Source organism: Excalfactoria chinensis, chromosome 1, assembly GCF_039878825.1.
Source record: "Excalfactoria chinensis isolate bCotChi1 chromosome 1, bCotChi1.hap2, whole genome shotgun sequence".
Lineage (NCBI taxonomy): Eukaryota > Metazoa > Chordata > Aves > Galliformes > Phasianidae > Excalfactoria > Excalfactoria chinensis.
The window spans coordinates 7,614,411-7,632,820 of NC_092825.1; the positions used below are offsets into that span (position 1 = coordinate 7,614,411).

Genomic DNA, 18,410 nt, shown 5'->3' on the forward strand with positions numbered 1-18,410 from the left:
TGAAAGGATGCAATACAGAGGTCTTGAAATAAGGAAAAATTCTGCAGAAATCTTCAGAAAGAGGATTCATGAGTCTGAGGGCAGAAATTCCCATCTTCATCTCTGTCTAGCTGTGTGGTACACATTCTCCTTCCTGCTACCATGACTTCCTGTTAGTCCCAGATTGGGCTGGTGCTGAAAATCTTGCTTACTTGATTGTCTCTAAATGAGAATAAAACACAGCATTCTGTTCCCAGAGAGATCTTTCTTGAGTTGTTTTTTATGTTCTTGCTTTCACATTGAAAAATGATTATACTGACTTTTATTCCTTTCCAGTGTGGGCTTTGCAAAACCTTTCATTGTTGTATCCTTGTAATAAGCCTGACATACATGAGCTGCTACTCTTGATGAGCATTATCTTGATGCACTTATGTTTTTATGGCTCCATATAAAAGGATTGGAAGTAATGGGCATTGTCCAGTACAAAAATACTAGTTTGATGCTTGGTTTGCATTTTGCCTTATTGGTGGTGTGGTATCATAAAACTGGGCTTAGATTTTCCAGTGAACTCTAGGCGTACAGTTCTGGAAATAGAAAAATTTATCTCCATAGAAGCAGCCAAAGATATCCCATAAAGCCAGGAGCACAGAACTTGTTTTTTACACAGCCACCACAAAACCTGGGAGTGAGACTCTTCAGATCACTCTGAAAACCACTTACATCTTTGCCAAATCTGTTTTCCTTTATAATTTAACTCAAGATTTAACAGACATAAAAGAAAGGCCACCAAATGTACTTAAGCTGTATAATTCACAATAAGAACTCATAAGTGGTGTTTCATAGAAATATGGATGCAGCTATGTCTCTGGGCTGAACTGAAAGAACAAGTTTGCACCTGCAATATAAATTTACTAGATTTTTAGAAACTACATGTACATGAAATGCATGTTCCTTAGCTATGGTCCTCTTTTGAAACCTAGCTCCTAAGCAATGTTGCCAAAAGAAATAGCTTTACTGCTTTCAGACAGCCAGCATCTTATAAAACTGGGCAGATGAGTGATGTTACATGTAAGAGATGAATAAAAATATCGAAGATCTGAAATTCCAAACAGGCTCAGTAGGCCAAGAAAACATATTAAAATTCACCCTGTAGAAAATAAAGGCAAATAACATTGGGATGAAACTGAGCATTTAGTCCTGTACCAGAAACAAAAGACTAGTGACTGTTCCTGAAGCAACATGATCTCTGATTTTGAAGTCAGATTTCCTATGATTTTTTGAAGCATGGTGCTACACTGGGTTTAATCACTGAGAATAAAAATATGGGCTTATGATTGTGATATTTTGTGCTGAATAGATATCTTTATTACTATTTAAGACAGGCAGCAAATATAGCCTTGCTGTTAAACTCTGGCAACTGAATCTGTGGGAAGGCTTTCATCATTGATAGCAGAAGACTATGTTTTCATCCACAGGTTAAAGCTAGAAGGAAGTTACTGATCTCTCAATCTGAATGCCTTCGTGTCTGAAATTATAGAAATGCATGCAAAAAAGTTCTGCTTCAGTTAGCACCTAATAATTCAACAGCATGAATGTAATTCCTCAGTGATCTCTAGAGTTATATCAGTGTGAAACTTAAATAAAGATATATGTTCCCTTATTTATGTAAATGAAGGAATTAGATCCAGCATTAATCAGTGAAGCCACACACTGCTTTTAAACTTTCTCATGCCAGTAAAATATGCAGGTGGATATTTCCTGTTCTTCAAAGCAGTTGTTAGTTCAATCTGATTTTACTTATATGTATGCAAAACATAAATATTAATACCAGAATGAAATATTTTTTAAAAGTTATATTTATTTATGAATGGTATACAAGTGCAGAGGAAAAATAATAAACTCCACATGATTTAAAACTGGAACTATTAACTGGCCATCAAAAATGTTAGGCAGGACAACAGGAAGATAAGAAACATGCATAGAGGTCACCTATGTGCTAGTTATAGGTTAGAGTCATATCTGAAGACTATTGCTCCAAGTATTAGTTATTTATCTATTAGACTGCCTTCATGGTTCTCCTCCAAAGAAGAAATCTACTAGAATAAAGTACTCTCTGAAGATAGCTAAAATCCTTCCTTGACTCCTATGGTTCTCAGGTGACTGGCTCACATATAATACCTTACTTCTCTCTCACACTTGTGTGATTGACTATTCTACACCACCAAGGATTCCAAGGAAAAGCTGAGGAGAAAAGATATAAGAGATTGAGAAATAAGAAAAGTGGAATCAAAAGGGCAATTTCATAGAGTCATGGAATTATAGAACGGCTTGGGTTGGAAGGGACCTTAAAGATCATCTAATTTCAAACCCCTTGTCATGGGAAGGTTTGCCTTCCACCAAATCAGGCTGACCAGATCCTCATCTAGCCTAATCTTGAGAACCTCCAGGGATGGGACATTCTTAACTTCTCTGCACAGCCTGTGCCAGTGCTTTGGCACCGTATACATAAAGAGTTTCCCCCAAGCATCTAACCTAAATCTCCTCTCTTTTAGCCTTAAACTATTCCCCCTGTCCTATCACTCTCAGACCATGTAAAAAGTCCATATCTACCTTGGGGATCTTCCTTTATGGAAGGCCTCAGTGAGGTCTTCACAGAACCTTCTTTTCTCCAGGCTGAACAAGTCCAACTCCTTCAGACTTTCTTCATAGGAGAGGTATTACAGACTTCTAATACTCTTCATGGCCTCTTCTGAATTAACTCCAACAGCTCCATTGTCTTATTTGTGCTGGGTGTCTCAGGTCTGAATGCAGTACTCCAGATCAGGACTCATGAGAACAGAACAGAGAGAAACAATCATCTCCCTGACCTACTGTCATCTCTTTTGATTCAGCTCATGATGCAGTCTGCCTTCTGGATCTGGGATCTTGAACTTGAGAAGGAATACTTAAATCATTTTTTTTTTTTTTTTTTTAAATGCCTTATTTAAACACAATATTCTTTGTTCATTTGTTTTGTGTGTATGTGGTTTTTATTGCTTGTTTGCTTGTTTGTTTGGTTTTCTGTCTACTCTGGAAAAAAGTTACTTGAAGACAGAGTGATTCTGGAAGCAGATCTCATTGTTCCAATACATGCATTGAAATAATGTAGGAAAGGTAAATCAGTTTTTGTGCCTTACTCACATGTTACAGCCTGAATATGTTTTAGAGTTCTTTATGATCTTATAAATGCTTCTACTATGAACAATAATTTCGTGTTTCTTTAATTATTCTTTGTACCTTATTTTCTACTGAACCTTAGCTTTTCCTTTCCTCCCTCCCTCCCTCCCTCCCTCCCTCCCTCCCTCCCTCCCTCCCTCCCTCCCTCCCTCCCTCCCTCCCTCCCTCCCTCCCTCCCTCCCTCTCTCCCTCCCTCCCTCCCTCCCTCCTTTCCTTCCTCCCTTCCTCCTTCCCTTCCTTCCTTCCTCCCTCCCTCCCTCCCTCCCTTCCTTCCTTCCTTCCTTCCTTCCTTCCTTCCTTCCTTCCTTCCTTCCTTCCTTCCTTCCTTCCTTCCTTCCTTCCTTCCTTCCTTCCTTCCTTCCTTCCTTCCTTCCTTCCTTCCTTCCTTCCTTCCTTCCTCTCCTCTCCTCTCCTCTCCTCTCCTCTCCTCTCCTCTCCTCTCCTCTCCTCTCCTCTCCTCTCCTCTCCTCTCCTCTCCTCTCCTCTCCTCTCCTCTCCTCTCCTCTCCTCTCCTCTCCTCTCCTCTCCTCTCCTCTCCTCTCCTCTCCTCTCCTCTCCTCTCCTCTCCTCTCCTCTCCTCTCCTCTCCTCTCCTCATTTTCTCCCTCCTCCCTTCCTCCCTCCCTCCCTTCCTCCCTCCCTCCCTCCCTCCCTTTCTTCCTTTCCTTCTTTCCTCTTTTCTTTCCATCCTTCTTTCTTTACTTTTCTCAAAAAGTGAGATCACAAACAGTAATATAATTATTTGATTCCATGTGACATCCAAGTATAGGATAGACTTAAATGTTTCCAGTTAAAATCAGAAGTTACCAAGAATTTCCAGTTCTCCTTAACAATAAAGTGGAGTTCCCTAACATCTGGATCTGCTTTGTGTCTTGGTTTTGCCAGCAACACTTCATGTCTACTGAATGGTCTACAGAGTCTCATGCATTCAAAGACCTTCCTATTTATGAAAGTATGCCAAAATAATTTGCTATTCTACCTTCACTTTCGGAAATTTGTAATGATGAAACACTGCTACAACAGGGGTTGTTTTAATACAATTTTTAATTATCTGTCATCTTGATAATGATTATAGTTATTAGCCACTGGAACAATTTCCACAGAGACAACTTGTCCCTGGAGACATCCTTCTAGTTATTTATCTCAGGACTGACATTCTTCCTCATGCATCTGCTCTACCTCAGCCAGGGACTGAAGGCTAGACTCAGATCACCCACTGAAATTCCTGAGTCAAACCACAGATAAGTGACCAAACAAGTTTTGGCCTTCTTTCTCTGTGTAATATAAGTCTTCTTATCTGACTGGCACTAATGTGTATCTGCTAAGTAGCTTAGATTGCAATAATTTTAAAAAAAGTAATACTAAATCATGGTAATATTTCTACATGGTATCAGTAAGAGAAAATAGTTAAGTTTTATTTTCAGCTTTTTCTATCGTGAATCTAGTCAATAATTAACTTCAGAAAAATAAAACTGATAAAATCTTTGATTTTTATTTTTTTATTTTTTTACACCAAAGAAAACTATTGCATTCAATTTGTAAAAATTCTACTATTTCTCTTAATCAAAACCACAGTTTTCCTCTTTTACTAGTGCTTCATTGTGAACTTAACAAATCTGGACGTATGTAATGTAATAATTTTGTATGTACAACCACTTCTAGTCATAAGTACAATTTATGCAGTTTGTTTTCAGAAGTATTCTCTCCTGGTAGCCTCTTTTCTATGGCTTCAAGTTCCACACTCATTGCAATTATCAAAAAAAGCCTCTCCTTACTGAAAGGAGAAAGTCTGAAAGATAACAAGTTAACACAATCTAACCAAACCAATTTATACACCACATTTCATTTCATATCAAAGGGACAAGTAGATATCTACCCAAACCACAGTAGCAAATACTGACTCTTGAATGCATTGGCATCCTCCACATTTCAGTTCAAGTTACAGTATTCTCAGCTGATAGTCACTGAATATACAAGCATTTTTATAGATGCACATGGTTTCAATGACTCTAAACGTATTAGTTTGTTTTTCTTCTTTTTTCTTTCTTTCTTTTTATTTATTTATTTATTTTTGAGCCATAGCCCTGAAGACTGAATGGCAGCCAGGCATAGCCACATCAAGAAAGACTGCTGATGTAAACTGAATTAAATCTAGTATAACACTGAATAAATGATTTCTACTGAAAGGAGAAATAAACAAAATTAATTAAAAATCTGTTTAGTTTGAATAAAATATATTTCTGTCAGACTCTAAAGGTAATTTTATTCAACAAGAACACCAAAGTGTGGTCACTGTTTCGAGGTTATAATGCTGAGATGAATAGCACCTTTCATAACAGAGTCCTCAATAACCTCTGGACTTGATCCTGAAAATACTTCATATGTAATTATGTTGGCTTCAGCTGTACTACTTCAGGGTGGGTTTCACTCACTTAACTTTAGATGTTAAGAAGTAGACTTGCAAGCTCCCTCTGCAGTCAAAGAAGAGAGACAGAAAGAAAGCATAAGGAGAAAGCTGCGTTCATTATTTTCTTTTTTCTTTTTTTTTTTCCTTTTTTTAGTTAATCATTGGTTATAGATACTAATCTTGCTCTATTTTCTTTATAAGGAGCCTATATGATTAAGAAACTTCTTCATAGGAAATAAATTTATCTGCAAATACAAATGCATTAGTATTTGAGGACAAATCCTTACACCCATACACCAGTCAACTGATCTGCTTGTGTAGAGAAGCAATTGGTGCAATATTAATCACCGTATTTAGTGTAGAATGTAAATTCGGAACAACAGATCTTTCCTTTGGCGAGAAAGTCAGCAGTCTAAAGGACACGCAACTTAAAGAACAAGCATGCTGTAGTACAACTGAATTTCCATGACTTAGTGCCTGTCTGCATTAGGAATTCTGAGGTGATCTTCAAGTTCAGAGTTGTTTTCCTTCAGACTCCTTGCACAGGTACATCATGAAAGGATTAAACAGAATACTAACATAGAACATGTAAAAAAATGTGCGATATATGCTTACAGTATTCATCCTTATGACAGTGCTGATAACTCTCAAATTTCAGATGAATTTTACAGTGACTTGGCCAGTAGTATATTATTTTAAGCTGTTGGCAAAAGTGTGTCCTTACTGGTGAAGTTATCAAAAATAAAATAATTACAGAGTAAGGGGGAAAAAATAATGCAATCAAAATATTATTTATTGAGTAGAGTGAACATGAGCCGACATAATGTACATTGCAAATCATTATGGCATTTGGTTCCATTTAATGCTATTTTGCTTGCAAAGTGATCATCTACTGTTAAGATTTGCTCAAAAATGAATAGGAAAAAAAAAATAATCCAAGAATAAATAATAAACAGGGGGTGTTTTGGAGAAAGCTATGTTTTAAAGCCAGGGAGAACATTTCTATCTATAGAACTTTTGCTTGGATGTTTGTCTTCTTTAACCACAAGTACATATTTTCAGTGGAAAAAGTAACTTTTGGGCATTCACAGCGATTTGTTCATGCTAAGGATAAACAGAACTAGATACCCCATGTTCTGAGATAAGAAAATACATAGAATCTTTTATTGTAATAGCACTCATGTTTTATTAAAATGATGGGATATTTTATTATTGCTACAGACACTGCTGAGGGGAACTGGAATTCTCTGGACACAGCTCTGAGCTGAATTTATTCCTACCCTTCCCTGCTTGACTCTGAAGCCAATAAATCAAAAGAGCAGTTGTTGCCATTCAGTGGAAGTGGGATAAGACCTTAAAGCAATTCGTTCAACCTCTACTTTCACTGGGAGTAGAGACAGGAGATAGAAATGCCCTCCCATAAAAATACGGGAAAAATATAATTTTTGTAAAGTGGGAAAATGAGTTGCAGTTAATTTTTCATGGAAATGAATTTCTTGTCTGACTCATAAAATACATAACACAGCAGGACCTCAGAAGGCACTTTCCAACCCATGAAATGTGGAAATACTGCAACCCTTTGTTTAGTCTTAGTGTTTATTTTGCAGAAACTAGATGCCAGCCATGATCTGTAGACATGACTTTTACTCTTCCCACCATATTTGGGCCAAATATGTACTGTGCAGCAAAGCTTGGATTGGAGTTGATGAAGATGGCTGCAAATCTTTGAAGGACAGAGACTAAACACTGAGAAGAAGGTAACCCTGATGTGACATCATTAAATTTCTACCTAGGTCTGCCGAGCTAAGTTAAATACAGTGAATTCCAATGGAGTTTGAACAGGTTCAGTAATTCAAGAGCAGATCCTCTGTGGCTAAATTCTGACAATTAGCCAAGAACTCTGCATCAAGAAAAAATGGGATATTGTGCTTTCACCTAATTATTTCAGGAAGGTTTTTTTGTGTGACATCTTCAACTTGTCTCTGCACTTTTTCTAACCATTTCCCTTTGCCTCTTTCATTTTTGGTACAACTCATTGACTCTGGATTATCTTTTACATCTTATAGCAATGAACAAGGTGAGATCTGCTCTCATTTGGAAACTGCAAGGCTCAAAGGTGCCTTCTTTCATCCACTCTTACTCCAACTAGGTTTTCTCCTGATACTACCTATTCTGCCTTCTGAGCTTCTTCACAGAACTGTTAAGGCTGAAAGAGACTTGACCTCTTTCTGTTCTAACTGCTTTGTGTTCCCATTACTTTGGAAGCAGAACTTGAGATGACCAGGTGGAAACAAACAACAAGAATAGAATGGGATTGGTAAGGATCTTACAGAAGCACTGCTCTGCTAGTACATGTTAGCGTGTTTAGTCACTTTACATCTTGACATAATAAAGATGCCACTTTTCAGATGGTTTTCTGTGATGAAAAGAAGAAAAAGAAAAAATATACTTGAAAGCAAATAGTGCTACAAACAAATCAAATATTGTTTACAACCACAGTATCAAGGCTCTGTCAAATCTAAATTAAAAACAAAGATAAGGAGCAGATCTTGACTCTGGTTTCAAGGTGTGATAGGTTGGAAGAATACCTGAAATTCATGTGGAGTACTATGCAGGTAGTGCATTATTTTTACCAACACTGAAAAAAAAAAACCCAAACATATTATCCTTCTCCCAAATCCTGGTAGGAGTGTGCTGGGAGCCTGGTCTTTCTCTAGGGTTCCCACAGCAGTCAGCCTAGCTGAACAAGCACAGGCCAACAAGCACACTCTGACTAATCCTGTTCAGATAAGACAAAATTCTGAGTTGCAAAAAAAGAAGAAAAACAGCCTTTACTTTGTGACAAACTGTAAGGTGGCAATTCAGCACCTTGATAATACTATTCTGCTTCTTAATAATTCTCTTTAAAACCCTTTTAGTAACTTTGCTCTCTCTATATATAAATTTTACATACTTCTCCATCAATTAGTATGGGATCCACTGTTGTCAGTGGAGATGTGTCTGCTGTCTTCAAAGAAGACTGTCTTCAACAGTGTTGGAGTATGAATTTGACTGGATTGCAAGTGTTGGACCCAGTCTGACAAAATGCCTGAAGAGCAGATGGAGGTGTTCAGTGGCTGAGTCCTCAAAGGTCTGACAGCTGAGTCACAAATACAGCCACTTGAAGTCGAGTGGAAGAGGCAGTTTCCATCCTCATCTGATTGCCCCCCATCCAACCCTTACTTCAGTGGTTTCTCTACTTGCACGTGCTGACTTTCACATGAAGCAGCTCTTTCACTACATAAATTCATAATCTGGATAAGGAACAAGTCAAGTAAAGAAGCTACTCCATGTTTGGTACTTTCATTTCTGCTGCTTGGGCTGAAAACACTCTTCAGGCCATCCGTGCTTCTGTCACTATTTGCAGAAGGATTAATGGTAATCAGCATAAAAATAAATGCCTATAGTGTGGCAACTTCGTGCTGCATTATTTTTCTACTGTAACCTTCACTAAGAGATGAGCTATCTGCCTTGGCAATTCATCTTAGATGAAAATATTTTCTCTGCAATATGCCAGTTTGGCATGGCCTAACTGGACAGTGTTCAGACTTAAGATCAAGCAGAAAAGTAAGGGAGTAGAAAGTAACAAAATCAACTTAACCTCTCTTCATAGTTATATTCATTTGCTAAAGATCTGCTTGATCCTTTTATTCGTGCTTGCAGAAGGAAAAAAAAGGAAGATATCTGATGTTCAACTTCTGCTCTTTTATGAGTCGCTCAGCCTTACAGGAAATCTGAACGCTTGCCCAAGGCATTGGGTGTGGACTTTGGTTTTAGGGGAGAATCAGATAGGCTGCAGAAGCAAAAATAATAATAATAATAATAGAAGTAGATAACAGATTTTTCAACTCTGTAAGAATGTGCTGATTACATCTTCCACCCCACTGCCCTTCTGCAGGAAAAACAAAGTCATCCCTCACTATAATCATCACATCTTCACAGTGTTGGAAAGAACTCCCATTAACCCGTCAGCCAATTTTTGTAAATTTAGCAGAAAATCCTGTAATGTTTGGGGTGCTTCTAAAACCACGTGAGGGGTAAACACAGCTCTGATCAAGAAAGGTCACTCAGAAAAGCATCACTGATGCTGTGAGAAAGGTAAATTTTCTTCTAATGACTCCCAGTAAACTGGTATTGACCCACGCTTGAGATTTTCTGAACAATGGTTTAAAATGAAGTGCCATAACCAATTATTTAAAATGACACTTTGCAGATGCTGAATGTTTCCTCTGCCTGCGTCCATGGCATGACTTTGGGTAACACTGCTGTACGGCCTTGGTGATGGAACAAGAAGCCGCATTCGTTCTGTATTCCTTGCACCGAAGTTCGATGAACTTGTTCCGCATAAATTCGACAAATAACCACTAGAGGGCATCTTTTTTCTTGGTTTCTTCCACTGCAATAAATAGTGAGCTTCATGATTCCTCAAATTCTTTTGTATAATTCTTAAAAGATGAATTTTCTGTTATTTATTCCACCAATAATATGTGCTGTCATGATCTGCAAGAGGAAAAAAGCAGCTCCTAAAATAAAATTACTTTCAAAAAGGTTTTCTTCTTCACTTCACTGACTGCAAAATGCTTCCAACAAAGGGCAAAGAGAACATTCATGCTGATTTCTTTTTCACTTGAGTCCGAAATAACTCTGTCACACGAAGCAAGTGGTACTTTCCAGAATTATTTTCATTTATTTATTTATTTATTTATTTTCGTTTTACCAGTACTCGTGCTTTCAGAATACATCAAATTATATAGTTCCAATGAATGCTTCAAAATTCACCAGGGATTTTCCTTCTATCAACTTGATCCTCATTTTCTCCTTTCCAAGCTCCAAGGTCCAAAAAACAGTTTCTAACAAAGTGTCTGTGATGCTCAGTCAGGATCTAGGAACAAGGTAAAGGAAACAAAAACGCAAACTGGGCTCCAATCTGCATCATACCCACCCCAATGATAACTGTGTTAAATCGAAAGATTAAAGAAGTGGAAAATTTTATTGATGATAATGAAATAAATATGGGAAATCAGATATGAAATCTCCCTTTGAAGGCCTTAAAACAGTCAAAGGCAACTATGGAATAACCTGCCTGAGAACTGCTCTGTTTATTTTGTGGGAGCATGAGACACATGTAGACAAGCAGAGTCTGTGTACCTCTGTGTACAGAACTTCTAAAAACAACATCAGGCTGGTGCTGTTAAAAAAATATATTAATAAGCATAAAGTGTAAGGCTGGCTTCTGATGAAATTTTCTTCAAAAAACATATTTAGATTCAATGCTGTACACCCAGACCACCCATCTGACATGGATGACAGGTGAGGGTGAAGTTCTGCTGAAGCGAGTAACATGATGGAAACTCCTCTGGACTGCTGTTAATTCATAGGAATGGCTGTTTAGGTCTGTTCTGCAACCATGCTGCCAGCTGAAGGCTTTCAATCTGAGCTCTTCATTGAGGGAAACACCATTTTTGAAAGAGCACCAGTGTGCCCCATCTGGAAGTGTCTGATGCTATCTGTGCCATGTGTTCAATGGTTCTCAGCCTGTGGGCAGGAAGGCTCTTCCTTGGGCAGCCGCAGGAGGAAATATGTTGGAGAGAAGGGTTTGGTGTGGGAGTGGGTTGGTCCAGGAGAGAAATTCTCCCTTAGGAAGTGGTCTGCAACATGCGAAAGCAAGAGAACCACCGATGTAACACATTCCATGGGCAAAAAAAATAAATGTAAAGGCAGATAGATGTAACCCTGGCAGCTACAGCTTTTCACATGAGCTTCTGTCCAGGGAGATGGTGGAGTCACCGTTTCTGGAAGCATTCAAAAAACTTGTACATGTGTCACAGAGGGACATGGTTTTGTGGGCAGTATTGGTGGTAGGTGGATGGTTGGACCAGGTGATCTTAGAGGTCTTTTCCAATCTCAGTGTCTTAATAATTCTATGATTCTCTTAAACATGCACCATCTCCTATAGCCCTATGCCTGCTGCCCAGCTGTTTTCTCCTTATCAGAAAGTGCACTTTTTTTTTTTTTGCTTCCGCCCCTCCCCCCCCCCCCCCCAATCCATTCTATCTGCCACTCAAAAAGCTGTATTTCATCTCTAGAAGCATTGTGCCATAGGAATAATGTGCGAGGACCTTTAAACTTTATGATCTGGATCAGCATCCGTGCAGGATGATCACAAGATCAGGTTGAGATACTCCTGTGCCAACCCAGAAGGCTCTTATTCTATGAACACAAGGGAGTTCTGCGGTCCAAGAGAAAGTGCCATGAGTGCGGGGTCCCTGTGTGCCCGATCACAGCATGCGCTGCTGCTGCAAACCATATGTCTGTGCACTGTGCTGCTCCATGGAGCAATTGCTTTGCGGTGGCCGCGGCTGGGACAGACTCCGGGAGCAGCAACAGTGGGTGTGCGCCTGGGCTGGCGGACACACGCACACACACACGCGAGAGCAGCCCATTTGCTGGAGGGGTGTGCATGTGTGTGCGAGGGTGTGGAAAGGGGTGGCGGGGATGGAGGAAGGGAAGCCAGGGGAAAGTCTGACACTTCTCTCAGAAGGAGCGAGACCCTCCGCCGCCGCCGCCGCAGCCGCCGCCGGGGAGGAGCCCGCCTGGCTCGCAACGCCTCCCGATCCTGATCCCGATCCCGGCACCGGCCCCGGCCCCGCACCGCGCTCAGCCCGCACCGCGCCTCCGCTCCGCTCCCCGTAGGTACCACGCAGCCCCACCGCTCCGCGCCGCGCCCGCAGCCTTTTTCCCTCCACAGAAAGGTGCAGGTGGGAGAGAAAGTGCATGAGGTTCCCTGCTTCTTGCTTATCCCGGAGCCTCCGCCCGTCTTGGGACGCCTGGCACCTGGCGGCCGTCCTGGGCCACCTGCCCGGCTGTCAGCGACGGGGAGGGAGCCGCGCTGAGGGCCACTGCCCGCGGGCAGTTCCTACGCTCTGCCCTGGGCGGGGTGGGGTCGAGGGGTCGGGGAGAAGGAGTTGGAGTTTGGGGGTTAAAAGCTGTGATGCGTGGGGAGAGGGGTTTGATCCCGCAGCACCGGCACCCGTGCGTCCGCTTCTGCTTTGCATAGGTGTCTCAGGGTGATGCAGAGGGCAGAGTTAGCCCGCATATATCAGAATCAGAGAAACTGTTGCATGCTGACTGGTGGCAAAATTCCTTCTATCCCACATAGTCCTCTGGCACTGCCATGACTGCAGCTCTGCCGGATGCGTCCATCACTTGGAGCAATAGAGCACCTGGTGGCCTGGGCTGCTCAGTGGAACGAGGTTGTTTCTATCTGGGCACTGACAACCTCTATTTTGCTTTGTGCAATAACACAGAGGGTGGTAAAGCTCCTTGTTTTGCAGCATTACAAAACGAAAGTTGTTTCTAGAGAGGAGTCATTCCTGAGTGTGTTGGGTAACTGGTGTCTGTGTACTGAGGAAGCACAAAGCAGGCATCTATGTTTCCTTAGAAAACACTTCACTTTGCTTTGAAATGGGAAAACTTGTGCAAGAACAATAGAGATCCATGGGACAGTCTGACCGTGAGTAGAGAACACCATGCTGAGAAAGCAGCAACTCTACCCTGCATCTGTGGCTCTGGCAGAGGCCATGAAGATGCAGGCTACAACTTTTGCAAGCTTTTGGCATGCTGGATTTACTTTTTTTTTTCCTACTAACATGTAGATCTAGGCATTAGTTTAAAGTGAGTTTCTTTCGCTGTTAGCCACTGGTATATGATATGGCATAATATTTTACTACTGTTTTCAAAGCCCTTATTAGTATAGCTGATGTGATTTTCATCTGCCTTTTGGTTCACTTATTATGGGCCTGATCCTAAAAGGCAGTGGTCGTCATATCCTGCAAAGGTTGTAAAACCCAAAATCTTGCCTAATTCAGTTTAATTTGGGTGTCTAAATATCTTTCTAAGGAGGAATTTGAGTATTCTAAACTGTAATTATCAACCTGCTGCTGGACAGAGGTACCCAAATTCTGCAGGTGTCACTCTTTCTTAAAATTTCCAACACATATCCTGCTCTGAGATGCTTCCTATATAGCAGCATTTCAGTCTTGATCAGGCAGAGCAGCTTGGCTTCACTTCTGTTTGAACTTTATTTTGGCTTCAACATCCAGACTAGCCTGAGATCCAGGAACTAAATTTACTTTCCCTCTTCTTACCACTGGATCAGTCCAGCAGGGGTTCTCAGAGTTAGGTGAACGGACTCCCCATTAGGTGTGGTGCTGAAGCATAGAAATGTGCTCCAAATCAGGCAGAATTCTCCCACAGTTGGTATGAGGGCTCTGCACATGGCATGCTTTAACCAGAAATGGAAATAGAATCTTCACCAGTACCCTCTGCCATGTGTCTGCGGTTACAAGATCTGATATAAGATGCTCTCAGGACAACAATCCCAGGAAAAAAGAAGTATTCACAGTAGTTCTGAATAAAATGAGTAAATATCAGAAAGGTATAATTGGCTTGGTGGGTTGCTGCAGTCAGAGTCTCTTGAAGAGCAATACTTGTGCTGGAGGCCATTCTCCAGTACCAACATTCACCTGCTTCTCTCCAGCTGCTGTTCTGTTGGCAGAGCAAAACACTCTTCATAGTAGCTTTGATTTATTTCCTTTCTTTTTTTTCCATTTTTTTTCTTCTTTTTTCTTCTTTTTTTTCCTGTTGTTTGGTTGTGGGTTTTTTTTTTTTTTGTTTTGTTTTGTTTTTTTTGTTTGTTTGTTTGTTTGTTTTTGAGGGAGTTGATGTTTTCACTATGTTTGTTATGCAAGTTATACCGTATCCTTGCAAATCTATTTAGATTTTGCAATTAAATTAAATGAAAAAAGTCCCTAGGAAAAAAATATATATTTTAATTAGGCCAGAATATTATATTGGAATTGATGTTGTTCATGGGGAAAGAGTCCTTTAAAGCGTTTGAGGATGCTGCATCGTTATTATGCAGAGACTCAATACTGATAATTAAGCAAATGAGCACTTTTATAAAAAGCCAAACCAAAGCATGCAACAATCCCAGCAGATCCTATCCCTTCTTTATTCCTATCAATAGCGGTACACTCAGCATCTCCATCCCTGTTCCATCACACAACAAGTGGAGCTGTAACTGCTTTGCAAAGTCAGAAACTTTATCGTTTATTATGCAGAAAGGCATAATCCTGGAGAGTTCCTCTGTAAGAATGCTGTCAGCTTAAGGTGGTAAAAATAATCATATATTTCTGGATTCTTTTTGAATCCTTTATGCTTTCTCTTCCCATTTTGCTGTTATAGAAATTGGAAATCTTACATGTTTCTTCACCATTTAGCACTGCAATGTAGACATACTTGTTACCTGCAGCTCTGGAGGAGTTGATTCATCAGCTGGGAGTCAGCTAAATTCCCAGCACATACCAACATGTCTTTGGCTAAAACCCCTAGTGCTGGAATTGGCCACTGAGCCACCTCTGTAGTCTTTGAGGTTTCCTACATGAGGGAATCCTTCACTGCTGGTTAAGCAGGCTTTCCCACTGCGCTCTCCTGGCAGGGCAGCCTGTGGGACAGCCAGGGCTATATTTGGCCCATTGTCTTTTTAACCCGGTGAAAATGCTTAAGGTGTACCCTGAGTGTCCTTTAATCGGTGCAATGAATGTGTGATGTCTTTGATTTCCTTGCCTTCTGGACTTTCTCCAGCTGCAAACAAGCAACAGAGAGGCTCAGAGCAGAGCAGTGCCTGAGAGACATGGAGCATGGTGGCTGCATTTAAGCTATGTGTGAAGCAATTTTTTTCTCCACGGGTGTGCTATTTATATCTTTTTTATAGTGCTGCCCCTCTGTCACATGTAACTATCTCCCCCCCCCCGCCCCAATATTTCTGTCTGGGTTTCATGTATTTCATAAACTAAACAATGGCAATGAGTCAGTGCTTAAATTATCTCCATATAAATCTTTAGCCCTTTTATCTTCCCCTGTCTATTCAGAAAGGCACCTCTCTGGCATTGTTATTTTTCTCATCCTAAGGGCATGCTGCATGGATACCCACGTGTTATCTGACAGTGGGTGATTTAAAAAAAAAAAAAAAAAGAAAAAAAAAGAAAGCCCTTATTTTTGACTATCCCCATCTTAAATGGAGTCAACGTCATATGGAGTGAATCCAGGATGAGTCAGAGAGCAGTGTTGCGCTCCAAAATTCCAGTTTGCGTTACAGCTGGGAGGCAGCATTTAGCATCATGTGGATTTATTTTCTTTTAACGGGAACTCCAAAATAATTTATGGAAGTCATATAGCCTAATGGACAGAATAGATAACAGTTAGCCAAGAAGAACCTGGATTCCCATCTGGGTTGAATCATTGGCTCAATTTGACTATCAGAGTGGTGGGTGTGGTATTCAGGCTTAGAACATTACACTGACCTCAACTAAATCATTGCACTTCCCTACAGCGTAACTGGAAAATGCGATTAAGGTTCAGAGCTCCACTAGTACCTAACAGTTTATCAATAGTCAGCTTTACTGGTCAGACTGAGTGCAGTACACAACAGCCATTTATCTACAGCCTTAATTTGCAGGGGGAATCCTGAATTGGTTCAGGGTATGTGTGGCTAAAGATAAATTTCTACTGTAGAGCTTCTGTGTACATGAAGACCTGTAACTCATGAGGACATTCTGCACTGTGTGGATTCGCACTGTATACATTACTCAGCTTTCAGTAACACACACTTTTTTTACATCCATGCTTTTTTTTTTTTCCTTGCTGTGTTACTGTAAACACAGAGTCATGTGAGTTTTTCCTTTTGATGTGGTCAGTCTAAAAGCTAAATAAATATCCCAAATTAAACAGTTTCCAATTTAGATGGTCAGTGAATCAGGAGCCTTGCTGGAAGCAGATGTGATGCAAGAGAAAGGAGACTAAAAAATCCTGTAACCTGTGAGCATACCCAATAATATTCAGCTTTCCTTGTTGTTGTTGTTGTTGTTTTTCTGAAAGGTAGGAAAAAAGTTATCCATTTTCCTGGAATGTCTAAAAATCCTGAAGACACTGCAGCCATTCCTCTGATCTCATCTTGCGTCAGCATAACTCAGAACTAAATGCACTGGGAATAGAAGGCCTAGGATTAACTGAAAATTATACAAAACCAAGGCTGTCATGAAATGAAAGACTTGTGCCTGTTCACAGTTGCTCTGTTTTTAGTGACTTCAAGGGACTTAAGCACGTGTTTAAAGACAGACTGTTGTGTGAATGTTCTTTTGAAAGAGACACTTTCCTAGAGTCTAAATCTAGAGTGAGATCAAGTCTTTTAAAAGTTAAGTGCAGTCCTGAGGGCTGATGTGGCCAAATATTCCAGCATAATCTTGGCGAGAGCTTTAACAGTTAGAACAGCTAAATCTAATGGTATGTGCCTACCTAGCTTGTTATATTCCCCTGGAATTTATCAATGACAAACTGCATATAATTGTGGTTACTTTTTCTCTGTCTAAAATCCTTTTTTGGTTTTGTAAGGGAAAGATTGCAAAGAGGGAGAATGCAAAAAATTCTTTCTCAACCCAAAGCAAAAAAATTGCTTTTTTTTTTTTTTTTTTTTCCACAGTGAAGAATTAAAACAATGTCTATTGCTCTCATGCTTAATGTCAAAATCTCTGCTAAAAAACTGTACGAAGAAATATGATGTATTTTTCATATGGAACTTATTCCCTGTAATTTTATAATGCACATATGTGAGATTTTATGAAGACTTGTACTAAAAGGTTTTAGAAGCGTGTAATAGAGGAAAACTGTGTTCATAACATCCTTTGGAATCAAAAGGGCTAAACAGTAACATTTCAAGAGAGCAAATAAATAAAATGAAGAGGCAATGACAAATAGTGACAGACTTTTTCAGTTGTCCCTTTTCTACAACATTTGCAGAAAGAACCAGACTTGACTATAAGGTTACTCCCTACATTTCTGACTTTCTTCTCATTCTGTGTTGTTTCAAGATGTAATTTTCCTATGTCCAATCTCTGACTTCTGAAATATAAGTTCTACCTGTGTATAAAGCACAAACCATTTATTTATTTTCAACATTTCTTTTTTATTATAAGCAGGTGCCTGAGCACCTTTGTTAGAGCTGTAAATACATCTTCAAAGCCACCATAATATGTTCTACTAACAATGTGATTGTGTGTTACTCCTTTGAAGATCTGTTGTTTAATAACAATCAGAGACACAGTTAAGGGTATTATTAGCATCTGTTTTCCAAATTTCTTACAGTCCTGTCTTTAATAGGAAGTGCATGTGAAGAGTGGCTATCCATTATTGCTTTTGTTTACGTAATCTGCAGAGTCTGTTGTAATGTATCTTTTCTCAGAGAACTTCATATTAATTCATTAGTGATATTGTTCATTGGTATTAGTCCCAGTCTGTCATGGTGTTTCCAGTCAGTAATGAAAGTTCTCTCGTTTTGAGCACTGGTGATGTATCTAAACAAACAAAACCTGCTTACAACCATAATGTAGGACAAGAGTCAGTGAGCACAAAAGGCTGTAAGAGATGTAGGTTCCTTGAGAAGACAAGTAACAAAATCAGTTTTATTTGGTAGAATAAACAGAGATCTCAACCTGTTTTCCTGTTGTTGAATAGTAGGAGCATCAGGGCAAAGTTGAAATTGTAATGGCATTATGAGATCCCCTATTGTGAAAGATAAATAGCAAATTTGACCTTATGCCCCAGTAGAATAATTACATTGAATTAACTTGACTTTTGGTTTATGTGACCTCGAATTAACAAATTAATTTCTGATCAGTGTAGCTTCAAAGAGTCCACTTTATTCTGGGGAGGAC

At 39.8% G+C, this 18,410-nt stretch overlaps 1 protein-coding gene across 1 annotated transcript in view; it reads left to right on the top strand.

The window, feature by feature from the left end:
- The first annotated feature begins 12,191 nt into the window (after positions 1–12,191).
- Positions 12,192–18,410, top strand: part of SEMA3D (semaphorin 3D) — a 141,048-nt gene continuing 134,829 nt past the window's right edge. Inside the window, exon 1 of the mRNA XM_072336696.1 lies at positions 12,192–12,329. The gene's annotated coding sequence lies outside the window, so the exon portion shown is untranslated. The remainder of the gene's footprint in view (positions 12,330–18,410) is intronic.